At 42.0% G+C, this 18,934-nt stretch overlaps 1 long non-coding RNA gene across 1 annotated transcript in view; it reads right to left on the bottom strand.

The window, feature by feature from the left end:
- Nucleotides 1-18,934, bottom strand: part of LOC142829876 (uncharacterized) — a 105,955-nt gene that overhangs the window by 86,536 nt on the left and 485 nt on the right. The window lies entirely within an intron of this gene.

Genomic DNA, 18,934 nt, shown 5'->3' with positions numbered 1-18,934 from the left:
TGCATCTCCACTCTCTTTTGATACAGGAGACCAAAGTAGATGATCAGGGTAGTCTATTTTGGAACTGGAATTTATGAAACTGTCTTTCAACATTTTCTAAGTTTTACATGCATTTGCCTCTTTCTATTTGTTTTATTTTTTTCCAGCTAGTAACATAAGAATGTAGAGCTTGCGTTTTGTAAAAAAGAAAAAAAATCCTAGGGAGTCAATACTAACAATAAATTAAGTATATCAGTTAAACACTTATAAAGTACAGACCAAAGAACTAACTTGCATTAGTTCTAACTGCCATATATTTGTAATGGCCAGATGTATTGCATTCAGTTTTCACAGTACACTTTTCATTTATCTTTATGCCAAACCCTCATCCAGTACAGGCAGTCCCCGAGTTACGCAGATCCGACTCATGTCGGATCCGCACTTACGAACGGGGCTTTCTCGCCCCGGAGCTCGCAGGCAGTGGGACCGCCCAGAGCGCAGCGGTCCCGCCACCTCGACCTCCGGGGCGAGAAAAGCTGCTCCGGGTGCCCCTGGTCTGCTGGGGATCATTTCCAGCAGACCAGGGACACCCGGAGCAAAGCCGGGGAGACGAAGATACTCCCATTCCATTGAATTTTGCCTGTTGTAGATAGGCGAGGCAGCCGGGATACTATATGTGGTGAGCTGCAGATATTTATCTGCATTCATGGCCTAATGGACACCCGGAGCAAAGCCGGGGACACCCGGAGCAAAGCCGGGGAGACGGAGGGGTCCCGTGCCTCTGAGGCTTTGCTGTGCAAAGCCTCAGAGGCGTGGCACCCCGCTGCCGCTTTGCTCCGGGTGTCCCTGGTCTGCTGGAGACGGTCCCCAGCAGACCAGAGGCACCAGGAGCAAAGCCGCAGCGGCGGCGGGTCCCGCGCCTCTGAGGCTTTGCCAGAGCAAAGCCTCAGAGGTGCAGCACCCCGCCGCCGCTCCAGCTTTGCTTCCCGTGTCCCTGGTCTGCTGGGGGGAGGGGGCGCAGCTCGTGCGCCCCGCCCTCCCCCAGCAGACCAGGCTTTTGTTGTGGACCCTGGGGTAGAGCAGCTGGGGTGCTGTCGGGTTGGTCCTGCAGGGACCTACCTGGAAGCCCAGCTGTTCTGTCCCAGGCTCGAGATTCAGCCGCTGTTGAAACTGATCAGTGGCTGATTCCAGGAAGCTGGGGGCAGAGCAATTCTGCCTCCAGCTTCCTGTAGTCAGCCGCTGGTCAGTTTCAGCAGCAGCGGCTGAATCTGGAGCCAGTTCCGACTTGCATACAAATTCAACTTAAGAACAAACCTATAGTCCCTATCTTGTACCTATCCCGGGGACTGCCTGTAACCTCAGAGTACTTAAGTTAAATGTATCGTGAGCTCTAGATATTATGATTATTGTTGTTGGGAATTTTTTGATGTTTTTTTTTTTTATCAGGAAGATTTCTCAGGTGTACGATGGCATGAGATTTCTCAGATTGTCTGGAATGGCTAGTAGCAATCACCTAGGATGTGGGAAACTTAGGTTCAGGTCCTGCTCTGAGTCAGAACTCAACTTAATACTTAGAACCCTTCTTCACCTGCTGCCTCCTTATAGCTAATTTGGCTAATGCCAAAAGCAGTTAGATTTAGTGGGACTAATGACAAGTATGGGTAGATGGAGAACTCGAAGAGGTTTGATAGAAGATGATAATAGCTGTTGCACATTGTATAAAAGATACTCCCATTCCATTGAATTTTGCCTGTTGTAGATAGGCGAGGCAGCCGGGATACTATATGTGGTGAGCTGCAGATATTTATCTGCATTCATGGCCTAATGGAGGAGTATCTTGCTCAAATTCTGGTTCAGTCATGCAAGGGTGCTGGAACCATGTGTATAGTAGGGGTGCTGAAAGCCATTAAACTGAACTATAAACCCTATATAGCAGAGTGGCCAAACTTACTGGCTCTTCAAATCACTTACAGTGATCTTCAGACGTTCAAGTGCCAGGGCATGCCTATCAGAGCTTGGGGCTTCAGCTCCCCAGGAGGTAGCGGTTGGAGCTCAGGACTTCAGTCCTCCTCCTGCTGAAGCTCCATGCCCTAGCAGATGTGACCCACACGGCCGAAGCTCCAAGGCATCCCTTCCCCACAGGGCAGAAGCCTCCCCCACAACTCCACTGCAAGTCAGAGATCCTGAGCTCCCCGCCCAAGTCTGATAAGTGGTGAATGGGAGTAGGCAAAGGGGAGCTTTGTGAGCTACGTTTCAATGGTAACAGAGTTACATGGTCGGCCACCCCTTGCTATGGAAACCGTTTCAAGCCAGAGAGTGCTGCAACCTGCTCCAACACCTCCAGTTCCAGCACTTATGTGAGCATAGAAGGCAAGTATGATACTGCAGCAACAAAAGCCCTGCTTGTTGTTTGGATTTCTGTAATCAGTCTTCAACAAAGAAAGTTTGCCTCCCCTGCTATGCAGCTTGCCTCTGTTGCTATGGTCTCCTTGTGAAACTAATCACTTGGCAAACATGCAGGCTGGAGTAGGCTGTTATTTTTTTGGTATTCAATTCTGTTTTGACTGGACTATTATTTTGAGATGACAGATGGGTTAAATTGTGGGTAATGCCCGCAGCTTGGAATCATGGAGTTGTCGGCCAGCAACTCACGTCTGCTTTGGTGAAGGGCTTGTGTACTTTGTAAATGTGGGCAGCTGGTAAAAATTTCATTTTGGCAGATGGAAGTTCGGCAGGATAAAAAATGTCTGTCTCGCTATTATTTAAGTCATTAGATTTCAAACTTTTGTTTGCTTGTTAATGTTCTGTTGGAAGCTGCAGGCCAGTTTATGATGTAAAACCTGAGTTTATACAACAATAAGACTAAGACTTTCAAAGAAGGGGTGCCCAAAGTTAGATGCTTTGGTGATCAACATCTTTGAAATCAGGCTACTCATTTAGCTGTTTAATGGAGTCTAAATATAGGCATCCAGGTCTGTAAAAACTTGGCTTAAATATTACAGGGTATAAATTTTCCAAATGTGGTAAAGTGACTTAGACTGCTAACTCCTGCTGTCTTTGAATATGACTTTGTTTCTGGGGGTTAGGCTCTTAAGTCACTTCGGCACTTTTGAAATTTGACATTAAGAATAACCTGCTAGGTGCCACACACATTAACTTATGCAAGGAAAAAAACAAAAGGACTAGTGAGTGGGACCTGGTTAAAGAAAATCTATTGAGCAGGGTTCAAATGGCAGGCTCAGGTCTTCAGTACAAACATGGTGAGGAGAAATGATATCCAATGGGAATTAGAGAGAGCGCGCTACTGATTCTGAAAAATCTTGTGACCATTGTTTTTTGGAAGTATCCAAAAGACCAGACAAGTGTATCTGGCATAAAATGATGTAAATGGCTGTTAGGCTGCTTCTACTCTTCCTTATTCCCTTTTGCAGGATGTGACACAATAATAAGCTTGAACAACTATTTGTACATCAGCAATTCCAAGTTGTTCTAATCTTTCCATAATACATTTCTAAATTTCATTGATATGTTAGAACCAGAGCAGAGCAATTACATCTAATCACTCATTTACACTTAAACTTTCAGTATAACTAAGATAAGTAAAATTGTTGGTTAAAAAGACAGTCCATTGATAATCAGTAAAATGCAAAGCTGTGCACTTCCTCAGGTATGAACTTCTTTGTGGTCAGCAATGCATAGCAACTCATTTTGAGTTTCACAGCCTGTGAAATTGATCAAAATAAACAAATGATAAGGAATAACAACTGATACAAAAGATAAATATTTTATAGCTTGCGTATGTTACCAAATACCACACATTTCAGAGGATATCCAATAAAACCACGCAGTTACATAAAAAAACCACAAATAGGCCAAAAAAAATTAGAGATGAGGTGTGTGGGAGTGGGCAGGGTGCAGACAGTGGGTGGCAGAAAAGCAGAGCAGTCAGGTGCAATGGTAGTCTAGCATTATGGCATTCTTCAGTCAAATGTAGGAAGAAATGGCATCCTAGTTTCTTCAAATTCATATAATTGCTCTTTGCTGCTAACTCAGAAAGGTCTGAGTACCATTGCTGTTTTCTGAGCATAAGCCTGCTCCATTTTTGTAAAATCACATGATTGGTAATCGTTGAGGCCTTCAAAAACCATATCTTTGTGGTGGAATTAAACTCAAGGTAACAGGTATGCTCCAGAGCATAGGCTTCAGGATTTTGTTTTTTTACAGTGCCAACACACATCATAGGAAAATGATGTCATCTTGTATAGCCTTTGTGGCGTCCAATACATTTTGAACAGAATATTTTGCTGCATAAATGTCGCCTGAGACCCACAGAAACATTCTGTAATATGCTCTGTCATTGGGATTTTTTAGGGCTCTGATAAAGCCCCTTGCCATGCTTTCACAAAGAGATCCAGACCAATAGAGTTCTTCATAAGTAAAGCATACAGAGCAGGTTGTGGGTCTGCAAAATGTATGAATCATTTCCAAGGTTTCCAGTAGCTCTCTCACTTCTGGCATTTCTAGGGCATCTAGACCAGATATGTTAGCAAGTCTGTCATTTGTAAGAGAGGACAAGTCATATTGGTAGTTTTTACGTTCGAAAAGAGAGAAACCTTCATCTTGATTAACGGGGAAAGCCGTATGATGCTCTTATTCAATTTACAAATCTGGGCTACCCTAAATACATACATTTGACTTGGTGGGTAGGATGCCATTGAGACCTCTTGTGTGTTACCACTGTAGGAATCTTATTTGTCTCCACTGGGCAAACAAGGAACCAAGCAGACCTGCAGGTGGAATTAGATACCTTGGTAGGCACTCATTTTCTACCTATATGTAGCATGCTGGAACTAATGCGATCTTTGCTGTGATAAAAGCGTAATACTGTACTAATTTTGTAGGTCTGGGGCTGAAATCTGCCCTTGGGTATAAGGGCCTGGAATTCTTAAAGTGATAGTTGTGGGTGGTGTTAAAGTCTCTAATGTCAAATTTTCTAAAATAAGATGGACTTAGACTATTGAGGAACCTATGCAGAATATTCATTTATGCATTAACCCTTCCCCAGTGGCTGATATTGCTGATATCTTTGGGGGGGGGGGGGGGGGGGGGAGGGGGAGACCTTTTCAGGCCTTGCTTATACAGTCACAAATAGATTTCCCCTTTCCTTTGCTAAATAAAGAAGCTGAAAATATATATTTAACACATTTTTAGTTAGAATAGATTATTGGTCGTCTGAAATTTATTAGAAAACAATAATATAGCTGTGGAAACTCTGTAAAACATTTCCTTGATACTGAATCAAAATGCCTCTGCTTTCAGTGACTGAAGTGTACATGAAAAATAAGTTCAATGCAGTAAAAATAATCTTAATTTGAAGTAATTTTAGTGTTTAAGATGTCTCATCCATAAGTCAGTAGGATTCAGAGATGTTTATGTAAACAAACTTCAAACAAGGTAGCTTATTTAGGAAATAAATAACTTGCATGCTATTCAATCTCAGGGAATTTTTTGATGAATAAGATACCTAAAAATAGTATTTCAAGTTAATAAATATGTCAGTTTTACAGTATCAAGCCAGGTAATAGTTCATCTGGTGAATACTGATTGTCATTGCCACATGGCCAGCGTTACTGATATTTATTAGGCTATTCATCAGTAGCCAGTCAATTTTTAAAACTTACTGAACAACTCTGCCATCCCAACATTCACATAAGTTGCCCACATTCAAAGCCTGTAACACATTCATGTTGCTAGTTATAACTTCCTTTAACAAGATGCTTTCCAAAGAGACTAGTGAAAAATCTCTCTCATGTAAGCATTTTTAGTTTTCCTCTGTTAAATTTGCTTGTCCGTATCAACTGTTAGGCTTAATATTTAGGCTTAATATAATAAGATTAATATTTATGTCTAGAAAAGTAATTTCTTCTTTAACCCAATTGACACATCATAAAATGTAACCATCCTATTGTCATAAGAACAGCCACTGGGCCAGAACAAAGGCCCATCTAGCCCAGAATCCTGTCTTCTGACAGTGGCCAGTTGCCCCAGAGGGAATGACCAGAACAGGAAATCAACCCATCTTCCCAGCTTCTGCAAACAGGCTAGGGTCACCATCCTTGCCCATTCTGACTAATAGCCTCCTGGTATTGGCACTTAGTATTGGCCAATGTCAGAAGACAGGACACTGGGCAAGATGGCCCAGAATGGCCAGTCCCATGACAGTAGGATGGTTACTTCTGAAACTCATTGTATATACTCCATCTCCAGTGGAGATGCCATTTTTAGGGCCTTTCCCAAATTCACGGCTGGGAAAAACACACCAGACGATCAAATTTGGATTCCTCTGTGAAATCTGGCTATTGTGCTAGGGAGTCCTGGGACTGCCACCCTCACTTCTGCTCTGCCGTGAGTGCTGGAAGCTTAGTCACAGCAGCCAGCAGCAGCACAGAAGTGAGGCTGGCAATATATGGAGAAATTGTCACTTATTGTGTGTTTGGGGGGTGGGGGGAGAGAGGAAGGGGAGTTTCTTAGGGTGGGCATCATGTGGCGCCACCCAGGGCACTGTGGTCACCCTGCCCAAACAGACACAACCAGCCCAAGAACCCTTTAAACTCTCAGGTGCTGGGCACAGAACTGATGAGAGGCAGGGCTGGGGGCATCTTGGCCAAGGATTTGTACCTTGTGACAAGCTGCAATTGCTAGTCTGGCTGGACTGGAAAGGGATGGTAGTTCTTCTGAAAGGGCTGCTCCTGGGGTGCATTCAGACCCACTCCAGGAACCTTCCTTGGCTGCTCGCTAGGAGCTCAGCTCTGAAGGCAGTGTGGGTGTCTACATCAGCACAAAACAGGATGACCTGGTATGGTATTTCCACTCTTCTCCGTTGCTGCTGCCAGTGGTGCTCCCATTAGTCCTGGGTGGTTGCTGGCTAGACTAAAACAAAAAGTAAGGGTGGCAATACTATGTATCTTCTACAGTAGCGTTGTGACTGCTCCCAAAGCCCCTTTTTGGGTCAGAACCGCCATGGTTGCAACACCATGGAATTTCAGATTTAAATAGTCAAAACTGTGGAAAATTAAGATATTTTAAAAATCTTATGACTATGCAACATGCCAAATGGGCTGTGAATTTGTTAGGGTTTTACTCGTTATACAAATAATATGATATGCATTCAACTGTCAATAGTATAATAGATTACCTAAATCCATGCAATAGATGTACTATAGTGTAAAAAATATTCAAGAATATGAGGGCCCCAGCTGGTTACATTTTCTATTCTTTTCAAATGGTACTTCAGGAGATGAATCAGCTCATAGATGGAGGAAGCTCAGCAATACTATTACTATCAATAATAGTAGAACAGGACTTAGGAACTAGTAAGTGTTTAAATGATGCTTTATATTTTCACAGTATTATGGAAATCTTAACTAATAGCCTGAGAAGTTCATGTCATTATATAAATAGTGTTAAACTAAAACAACCTTTCAGTACCTGCAATTAAACTCTTCCAATAATTCTTCTACATCATCCTGTGGGAACACTGTATACCTTATTAATTGTTCTGTTTGTTAAATACCAAGTTTTAATGTGTTATAGGCATAGAGCCTGGAATAAATGACAGTATTAGTAGGCATAGTGCTGAATAGGAAAAAAGTCCTAAAACATGGTTATTGTTTTGAAAATCATCTTGCTTGAATAGTTTTTGAGTTAATAGGTATGTTGGCAATCAGGCCCATTGGCCTGTGCCAGATGCTTATGGCGGCATGAACCAAACAGGGCAACTTATCAAGTGATTCCACTGCTGTTGCTCAGTTGCAGCTTTTAGCAGTCAGAGGTTTATAGACTCCTACATCATGAGGTTATGCCCCTGACCATCTCGACTAACAGCCATTGATGAACCTATCCTTCATTAATTTCTTTAATTCTTTTTTTGGAACTCATTTATCTTAAATGAAAGGCAATGGTTACATCTATCAGCTGCAATGATGTTTACCCTACCCATCAATTTCAGTATAGATTAGGAAAGTATATTCTTGTTTTTCATTGTAGCTTTAGTTTTGTGGCTCTGAGAGACCCTCAAAATGCACTAATGGTTACACATACCAATAGTGATTATACAGGCTGAATCCCTGAGACAAAAAACAGAAGCTGTTACCATCCTCAGATGAAGTGCATCTTCAGATTGCAAAACAGCTGGCCAAATCACAAGTATGCCAGTAAACAACTTCAGTCTATGGTTGGGTAAATGTAAGGTTCCTATATTTCTTTTCAGTTGTTGGCTGAAAGACTCAGCAAATAATTAAACCTTCTGACAGGTAGTCAACCTAATTACAACAAAGAGAGGATTAAAAGATTGAGCATAACTTGGTGGGAAGACTAGTTAAAGCAGTGTTTCTTAAACTTTTTAAGACTACGGAACACCAAACAATTTTTTTTTATGAGGAACACCAAGGATTTTTTGATGAGCACAAAAAAGGTCATCTGCCCCTTTAAGGGTGGACATATTGAATTCTGTTCTCTGTGGCACACCTCCAACAGCCTTGGAGCACACCGGTGTGCCATGGAACACAGTTTAAGAAACACCGAATTAAAGCTTTGAATAGATGCCCTTTGTCAGTCAAGAGGATCATAAGAGGAAATTCTGTTTCTCAGTAAGCGTAACCACAAATTGTTATGGTATTGTCTGAATGTTTTAAAGTTAATGTTGATTGATTAATATCCAGGTGATGAACAGTGGTTAAACAAATACAGTGTCTGTTATATATAGGGTAACATTTGTGTGCTGAAGATGTTTTCTGCCTATGGGTAAACTTCATGAGAAATTGTATGGCTCCAGAGGCTTGTCAGCTGCTTGACACAGTTCTGAGGTATGCAGGTGTATAACCCAAATTTAAGGATCAGGAAGTATTGATAAGCATTTAAGTGGATATTAATTAAGGGCACATCTACGCTTCTAAGATCAGTGCTCTGGAGGATGATCTTTCGGTATTCATTTTAGCAGGACTAGTAAGGACCCGCTAAATCAAATGCTGAGGGTGCCCTTGTCAACCCAGGAGCTACTTGCTGTTGTGAGGTATAAGGGAAGTCAATGAGAGAATTTATCCTGTCAACCTACTGTGGTGCCCCAGAAAATTGATGTAAGATATGCAATTCAAACAGCTGGAGTTTCATATCTTGCATGGATTTTCTCTGCCAGTATAGACCTGGGATAAAGCTGCTTCATCACTTTGATGTTGAACCAAATGTAGCGTGTTTGAAAACAGATGTCTCAAGTGTCTTTATATTGGTATACTATGGACTAAATAAGCTATAAACCATTAGAAAATTTGGAAAAGCTTTATGTAAAGTCAGAGAACTTCAAAATATGCTTCACAGGGAAGAGGTACTGTACAAACAGGATGTCATGCCAGCCAATGAAGTTACAAGATGCTGAACAAAGGAGACCCTCTCAAGATTTGCAAAGATTGCAGAGCTGTAGATACCAAAACAGAAGGTCCCAGGAAGAAACCAGGGGAGGTATCTTGAAAGGCTGAAATGCAAAATGTAGAACTGTTGTGGCAGAACATGTTGGCATGTGGAAATTCAGGAACACTACATTTTGGAATTAAAGCCCAGTGGCAGTGGTAATCTCAATTAATATAAAATCACCAAAAAGATGCTTGATTTCCTCACTAGGCAATCAAACAGCAAGCTCATTCCATTAAATGTCTCTAATGTTCTGACTGATCCACACGAACTTTTCAAAATGGGAACCTGTTGCTGTATTTAATGTGGATAAGTGTAAAGTAATGCACATTGGGAAAAATAACCCCAATTATATGTACAAGACCCAGAATATCTTACTGCCTCTGTATAAAACTATGGTATGCCCACATCTTGAATACTGTGTACAGATGTGGTCTCCTCACCTCAAAAAAGATATTTTGGCCTTGGAAAGGGTTCAGAAAAGGGCAACTAAAATGATTGGGGGTTTGGAACGGGTCCCATATGAGGAGAGGTTAAAGCAACTGGGACTTTTCAGTTTAGAAAAGAAGAGACCGAGGGGGGATATAATAGAGGTCTATAAAATCATGAGTAGTGAAGAGAGGAAGAAAAGTTATTTATTAGTTCCCTAAATAGAAGAACTAGAGGACACCAAATGAAATTAATGGGTAGCAGGTTTAAAACTAATAAAAGAAAGTTCTTCACACAGCGTGTAGTCAACCTGTGGAACTCCTTCCCAGAGGAGGCTGTGAAGGCTAGGTCTATAATAGAGTTTAAAGAGAAGCTAGATAATTTCATGGAAGTTAGGTCCATAAAAGGCTATTAGCCAGGGGATAAAATGGTGTCCTTGGCCTCTGTTTGTCAGAGGCTGGAGAGGGATGGCAGGAGACAAATGGCTTGATCATTGTCTTCGGTCCACCCTCTCTGGGGCACCTGGTGCTGGCCACTGTCAGCAGACAGGATACTGGGCTAGATGGACCTTTGGTCTGACCTAGTATGGCCGTTCTTATGTTACGTTCTTGTGTTCTTATGCAATACCCATCAAAACTGAGCAATAGAAATAAGTTGGCTTCAAAAAAATCACTTCCTATAAGAGAAACAAACTAATGCAACAACCAAATGCATAATCACCAACTCCACACAATTAGATATGCTAATTGTTTAAATTTCTAACTTTAGAATGTTTTTTCTTTGAATTGTATGAGAATTCATAGGCATCTGGATGGGCAAATTGATAAGGATCTTTACTAAGAATCTATATTGGTACAGAAAAATGTCTCAAATAGTATAGAATTAAAATATTAAAATTAATTTACCATCTGTTGACAAGAGTTGGATTTATTACCTTTTCATTCATTTGCAGTTCGTAAACAGAGAATTTTCTTTTAGTTTATATAATTTTGTTCATCTTTTGATTTTATTAATAAAATATACGTTTATAGAAGACTTAAGTCTGTAATAAACACAAGCACCAAAAAGTTTCTGTGGTTAATTAAAATCAGTTGATCAGAATCTGTTTTTAACTATATATATTTTAAAATCAGACAGCATTAGTATAGAGAATTAATTGCTAAAAATATGATTGGAGAATAGTGTTTCAATTCCACTTAAAAAAAAAGTCATATGCGCCTCTTATTGCAGGGTCACGTGTCATTCAAATGCAAAATCATTCGCAATCTTCAGACACTTCTTTCTCAATGACATTGCTAATGCAGACATGTAGATTACTTGAAAACCAGTGTGCACCAAGGAAGCCTTATTGTCAATCAGGGTAATTAACATTTAAATATATTAGGATCAGGCAACATTCTAAATAACAGAGCTTTATGGGAGGAAAAAAGTCCTAAGTATCTTTGAGATCTTAACTATGCTATGGAAAAAGGATAATTGAAAATAGATAAGACTAGTTACTGTAAAAATGGATATACTTTTTGCAGTCTGAATGCAGTTATAGAATTTAGATGTAAATTATGTCTATGCGTGGAATCACTGCAGAATTCAAGAACCCAGAGGCTATATTTTGAACTTTCTGTCTTCTGATTCTCTGGCTGGTGGTAGAATACAAAGCACAGCAGATTCATGGGACTTAATGATCTGCCTATACATAATTTTTCAATATAGAAAGTAACACACCAGCAGTGCTCAATTAAACAAGAGACTCAAAGAAATAAAAGGAATAGAAAATAGAGTAAATCACTATTTACTTCTGATAAAACACAACATGAATTATAAGTAGTATCATAACTTCCAAACAATCAGGAAGATATGAATTGTGAGAGATGTTTGTTTTCTTAAGAGAAGGCCATAGAGAGTAGGGAAATAGAGAAGTTGATACAGAAACAGGGTTTTCGAACCCTTTCAAACAAGGCTATTAAATGGTGAAAATGATTACAGGCAGTCCCCGGGTTACGTACAAGATAGGGACTGTAGGTTTGTTCTTAAGTTGAATCTGTATGTAAGTCGGAACTGGCGTCCAGATTCAGCCGCTGCTGAAACTGATCAGTTTCAACAGTGGCTGAATCTGGACGCTAGTTCTGACTTACATACAGATTCAACTTAAGAACCCCAGGCATCCCCAAGTCAGCTGCTGCAGAAACTGATCAGCGGCTGATTCCAGGAAGCCCGGGGCAGGGGCTTCCTGTAGTCAGCCACTGGTCATTTTCAGCAGCTGCTGACTACGGGACACCTGGGGCAGAGCAGCTGGGGTGCTGCTGGGTTGGTCCAGTGGCACCCAGAGCGGCGCTACGGGACCAACCGGCAGCGCCCCAGCTGCTGTACCACAGGCGTCCGGAGCAAAGCCGCGGAGCACGGGGGCAGCGGGACAGCCCAGACGCGCCGTGGCTATCCTGCTGCCCTTGGGCTCCGTGGCTTTGCTCTGCTTTGCTCCCCGTCCCCCTGGTCTGCAGACCAGGGGGACGGGGAGCAAAGCGGAGGAACACGCGGGCAGCGGGACAGCCCAGACGCGCCGTGGCTATCCTGCTGCCCTCGGGCTCCGCGGCTTTGCTCTGCTCTGCTCCCCGTCCCCCAGGTCTGCAGACCAGGGGGAGGGGGAGCAGAGTAGAGCAGAGCGGCAGCCCAAACGCGTCTGGGCTGTCAGCTGGCCGCGTGCTCCGCTCTGCTTCCCCCTCCCCATGGTTTGCAGACCAGGGGGAGGGGGAGCAGAGCAGAGCGGCAGAACGCGCGGCCAGCTGACAGCCCAGACGCATCTGGGCTGTCAGCTGGCCGCGTGCTCCGCTCTGCTCCCCCCCCCGCAGACCAGGGGGAGGGGGAGCAGAGCGGAGCACAGCAGAGCGGCGGAACGCACGGCCAGCTGACAGCCCAGACGCGTCTGGGCTGTCAGCTGGCCGCGCGTTCTGCCGCTCTGCTCTGCTCCGCTCTGCTCCCCCTCCCCCTGGTCTGCAGACGGGGAGGGGAGGGGGGGAGCAGAGCGGAGCGCGCGGCCGCTTTGCTTCCTCTCCCTGGTCTGCTCGAGACCAGGGAGAGGAAGTGCCCCGTTCCTAACTGCGGATCCGACGTAAGTCGGATCCGCGTAACTCGGGGACTGCCTGTACATTTATTTCTCCCTCTTCCCCCCTCCTCCTTCCCCTCCCCCCCCAAAAAGTCAGCTTGGGATACAAAATCTCAGCCAAATATTTTTTCTCTCTCCTAGAACTGCTGGGAGGGAGTAAGCAGAGTCCTGGTTCCCCTACATAGTAGTAAATGGAGCTAGCCAACAGTAAGCAAAGGAGAGAGGGTGTGTTGCTGAATACCTTAAAGGGGTGCAATGGTTTGTAACCCATATAATGTAAATAGAGTTTCTGGATAATTCCTGGAGGTTAACTATTGCCTGATATGTGCTCTCAGGTAATGCTGCTGCATGTCATTACAGGCTGTGACTGTTTGGTGCAATGTATCCATAGTTTTGCAGGGGTTAATTCATAGATTCCAAGGCCAGAAGGGGCCTTTGTGAGCTTCCATTCTGACCTCCTAGAGTATCTTGTTTTAAAAATTGCTGATAAGGAATCTACATGACCCTTGGTAAATTGTTCCAAGTGATTAATTGCCCTCATTTGGAAAAAAATATTCCTTGTGAACCTTTTGTTTGCAGATAAAGATAATTAAATTAGTCAGATTTAAGTACTGTATTATAATAACAAAAAACTGGATTCTACAATCTCTGTGATCATGAACCCACAGTGAGGTTTCCATTGATGGAATGCTTGCAGTACGTGGCCCCAAACGAATCTTTCATCCCAAAGCATCTTTGCAGACACAGGAATCGAGGACAGAATTACCATTCATTCCTGTCTGTAGCTTTCTCTTTCAGTAAGATCAGCCTGGTCATGTCTCTATTTGTACAGTGACTCACAACAACCTAATCTGTGGTCAGCCTGACTTTGGTGGTGTTTACATTATTTATTTGCAGCCTATACTCTGTTTACCTTCTGTAGCATCCCCACCATCATATTATTTTCTTGTATGCAGTTCTGTACCCTGATTTCACAGCCTGTTCTCCTTTTTTATTTTTCATTTGATTTGAGAATCATTCCACTTTATATTGTCCATCTTTGGAAAAAAATCTCATCTATTGCTTCTGGCCTTTTATTTAATATGGCTGCTTGTAGTCCATTATGTGATAGTGTTTAGAATGCAGGTCTGATAAATATACAATATTCTTATGTGTATAGTCTCCCTCTCTTCTAGCTTACTTGGATGCAAAATGGAAGCACATAGTCCAACTGTGTAATGGAGAATAGGGTTCATTTCAGTTTAGTAATTCAGATGCCACTGCAGTTTAGCCTTATTTACTAGTTTGTGATAAACATCTAGGAGTTTTACCTATTTGACGTATCTGCAGCATTGTTTCAGCTGCTGAGCTGAGGAGTGCTTCAGAGTTATTTGTATGTGAAAGTATGATAGTTGCAAAATACATAACATTTTTGACAGCTGGTGTGTTGTCATTGAAGAATGTCACAAAATGCAAATCTGATCAAGACTCCTCTCTAGTTGGCTGTCTTGTTGACATGTTTTGGTAGGTGTGAATTATTTGCAGTTGCCCTTGGGAGGTTATATAAATCTTTCCCCTTCCCTCCCCCCCCCAACAGATATTTAGTCTCTCGATTAAGAACTATGGTATGTTCGTCTCTTCAGATAAGGATTACAATGTGTTTCCATGACTACATTGCTGTTAACATGGCCTTTGGAGAATATAAAAATGGAATATATTTTTGAATGGTATAGAGACATTTGTCTCTCAGGAACACCCAAAGGATCAACAAAGAAACATTGCTTAATACATGTGGTCTTTAATTAAAAGTCAAATAAAATTGTACAATGGATACTTTAAAGTGACTACTTAAGATAGGGTGTATTTAAATGGTCCTTAAGGGATGTTTGACTGTAGTTGTCTCTATTCAGGGTACTGTAATGCATCCCTCTCTCTGGTATAGAAGTACCTTCCAGGGGTTCATTAAATAACATGATGAGTTTCTGTCACGTGGTTCTTCCTAAAATCAATCTCTGGCTGAAGACCTCTTACAAACTTAATTTAATACAAGATGCTATAGGGGGATGTAACAACTGGGGTAAGGAGTGGGAGAATGAGGTACTAATGTAAACATGGTTTTGTATACAGTAGTTATGTGCACATATTGTTGCATGTAACAGAGATGGTTTTTGTTGCTGTTTTTAACAATGTTTTGTATAGCCTTGATGGTAACTGTTTCTTAGCTCAATACCTACTCACCAATTATGATCAGGCAGTATTTCATAAGCATTGTGATAGAAGTGTGATAGAGATGTAGCCGTGTTAGTCTGGTGTTAGTCTGGTGGTCCTTTTCATATTTGTTCACTTTTTTTTAATTGTATCCTTTGGTATATATGGTTGTGACTACTTTCTTCCACTATTTGATCTGAGGAAGTGGGTCTGGCCCACGAAAGCTCATCATCTAATAAACCATCTTGTTAGTCTTTAAAGTGCTACATTGTCCTGCATTTTGTGATAGAAGTGAGTGTTCAAGAGGGATCTGAAAGAATAGTGTCAGGCTGGAAAAACTTGAGCAAAAGCAGTAGTCAATGACATGAGATAATTGGATAGATTGGATGGACCTTGAAGCTCAGAGGCAAACACTAGTGTTCATTATGATGAATAGTGAGGGGGAGCCAGTGGAAGGAACTAATGTTGTGCATTAGCCTTTTAATTGTTCCTGAAAAGGACAAGGTCGTAGGATTTAAAGCTGAGAGAGGGGAAGGTCCTGGATAAGAGTTCTGATTGTGGAATGTATTGTTCCTTGTATCCTGGAAGTACTATTGTACTTGGTACTCAATACTTAGATATGTAGTCCCTATTGTGAGTTGCTTACAGTCTAATTTAAGACAAAACATGAAAAGTAAGTGTGACAAACAGTAGGAGGTGAGAGAAGAGGGGGACAGAAGATTTCACAGTTACATAGGTTAGCACTCTGCACAAGTTGAAGTTTCTGATCAGTTTAGGAGTATTAGGTTGTCTCTTTTTTTGTCCCTGATTTAGTCAGTTGTCATTAGAGGGCTTATTTTGTTGATATTTAGTACAGAACTTGTTTGTATGGGGTATATTTCCATTATGATCCATTGATGATCCACTGAGAAACTTTTCATATTGTTTATTTTACTAGTCTAGTAGACAGTATTACAACACTGAGAAATCTGATGGGAAGTGAGTGGAATAAAATGGTGACAAGTGCTGAAAGTTGGGAGTGGTTAATACCCAGCAGCTGGAGAAAGGACTCTAACTTATGAGAAATGGCATCGGGGAAGATCCAAGGCTAAGAAGAGGCAGTCAGAATCCAGTACTTGTACTTCGAAAGCACTGATCAGGAAGTAAAGGAGTAGTCAGTTAGTCAATGACTTCCATTTCTCCCCACCCCTTGCTGCCTCTATATTAGAAGCAGCAAGGGAGGGTGGCGGGAAGCATGAGCTGGTGCTGGGTGGAACCATGAACAAGGACTGCTATCAGCTGGGCAGACAGCCCAGCTCCATCTAGGCTCGCACCTGGACCAAACATGGCAGTAGGAGCTAGGCAGCCTGCTCCTGCTCCCCCAGGCGCCTACTGCAGAGTTTGGTTCCAGCATGAGCCAGGACTGAGAGGGGCTGCCTGCCTGGCTCCTATTAAATTTAGGAGCTGGGAGGGCAGGTAGCCCAGCTGAGTCCCTGCTTCCACTGGATTGGGGACTAAACCCTTCTACGACTGCAATTTAAAATGCAGTAGAAGCTAGGGGGCAGTCTGCCTGGCTCCTACTGCCAAGTTTGGTCCTGGCATGAGCTGGGATTGAGCTGGCTGCTTTGCCCTATCAAGTAATTGAGTAGTTGATAAAAATTCTATCGAATACTCGATTACTAAAATAACCTAATTTTAACATCCTTAACCTCTGATACCCTCTTGGTTGGAGTTGGTAAGATCTGCCTGTGTGACTTAGACTAAAGTACATCATTATATAGGGCTTCTTGCACTTGAGCTTGGAGAGTCAACAAGGGAGCTCTGCATTATTGGACAGTGCCCCAGATCCCCTTAGCCACTTACAATAATACTTGAGAGACTGTAGTTTTTATTGTTTTTGTTACAGATGAAATGAAATTAAATCGAAAATAACACACAAGGTAAAATATACCAACTGGCCAGTTTATCAATTATATCAATGTACTTGTGTCAGGCAAAATGATTTCTCTCTACTTATGATATATAAACCAGAGAGACTCTGATTTCCAATTTTATGTAACATTCTGATTGCAGTTGGCAGGGCTCCAGATGTTTATGCATTTTAAAAGCATTTTTTTGAGTTATTTACATTTCCCCCTCAAAACACCAAGGCTATGTCTACACTTCAGGCTTCTTGTGCAAGAACTGTTTTGCGCCCAAGTTCTTGTGCAAAAGGTCTTCCACAAGAGAGTGTCCACACTTTTGTGTAAAAGCATCTGTGGCAGTGTGGACGCTCTCTTGTGCAAGAAAGCTCTGATGGCCATTTTAGCCATAGGGGTTTCTTGTGCAAGAAAAATCATGTTGCCCATCTACACTGCCGCCTTGTGGAAGAGCTAAGTTACAACATCTAGTGCAGCCTCCTATGTAAAATTAAGTACTTTTCAGTTTATATCTTTGCTAAGTGACATAAAACACCATAATACCTATTTCTCTTTTAATCCCAAACATATGGAAGAGCTGAGCACAGAACCAGAGTATCCTTAACCAGAGCATTTCCCAGGGAGGCTGCACTAGATGTTGTAATTTAGAGCAAGACTGTTCTAAGGTACACTGAAGGCTGGTTTCACCACAGTTGTGGTAAATACAAAGGCATAGAGTCCCCTTTCTCTTCACACCCAGACTGTACATTAAGCAGAAGTTCAGTAAAAGACAGGGGGTGGGGTGGGAATCTCGTCCAAAGTCCATAAATAACTGCATTTTTGGCACACAATTTTAAACCTGGCACAAATAAACTTTCAGTGTCCTCTTCAGAGAGACAGTCTGTGGGCACCAGAATGTTTCCTTTGTTAGTGTCAATTGGAAATTTTTGTTGCACCATGAATCTGATATTAGACTCTTTTGCTATGAATTTGGTGTTGGATTGAGAGTAAACAAAGTTTGACGGTTGAGTGGAATTGCACGGACATTTTCAAGAATAAATGGTTGCCTTGCATTTCATTATGTTAGCAGAATTCTTCAGTAAAATCACAACTTTGTTGATTAGTACGAAAAATAAAATTAAAAACATTAGTGCTCAGGCAACACCAAAGATGCTTGATTTACAACGCTGGCAGCTCCCATGCCAGATCGTAGTGTGCAGCTGCACCTTAGGCAGAGGTGTAACTTGTGGTTCATGTAGTCATACCTATACTAGCATTAATGTAGTAAGGTTGCTGAATATAACAATGAGGATGCAGTATTTTGGGCTGCATAAGTTACCTTCCCCCAGGTACATACTTGTATAGTCCATGCTGCTGTGCCCTCACTTTTTAGCAAGCTGTTTAAATTAAAGCTAGTGTGGGTACAGCTACGTTTGCTGCAAATCACCCCACAGTTGCAGTGTAGATGTGGCTTCAGAGTGTCATTTGGAATAAACTGAGATAAGACAATAGCATAATATGAAAAAAACTTAAGATCAGTGGCTTAAGTGCAGCTGTGCTGGAAGAAAGGCGCGCACGTGCTCTATATCAGAGCTATAAACCTCAATTAATTCCAGCTGCCAAATAAAAAAGTTAATTTCCATTTATTTCAAAGTAGTATTTAATCTGTGAACGGATGTTTCACTATTTTTGGCAATGTTTCTTTTAAATCTGAAGCTTGAGCAGAGCAGAACTTAAACTATCACTTAGGTGCATACTAAATAAATAAAAATACTGGGCAGAGTACCAGAAGCAAGTGTAGAAGATACATAACCATTTTTGCCCAGTGTCGTGAGAATCACAGGTCCGATAATGAATGCCCAAGGAGGGAAGGACAGAACCAGGTGGACAGTTTTATCAAATA

This window comes from Pelodiscus sinensis, chromosome 6, assembly GCF_049634645.1.
Source record: "Pelodiscus sinensis isolate JC-2024 chromosome 6, ASM4963464v1, whole genome shotgun sequence".
NCBI lineage: Eukaryota > Metazoa > Chordata > Testudines > Trionychidae > Pelodiscus > Pelodiscus sinensis.
This window is presented reverse-complemented; position numbering and strand designations above follow the sequence as displayed.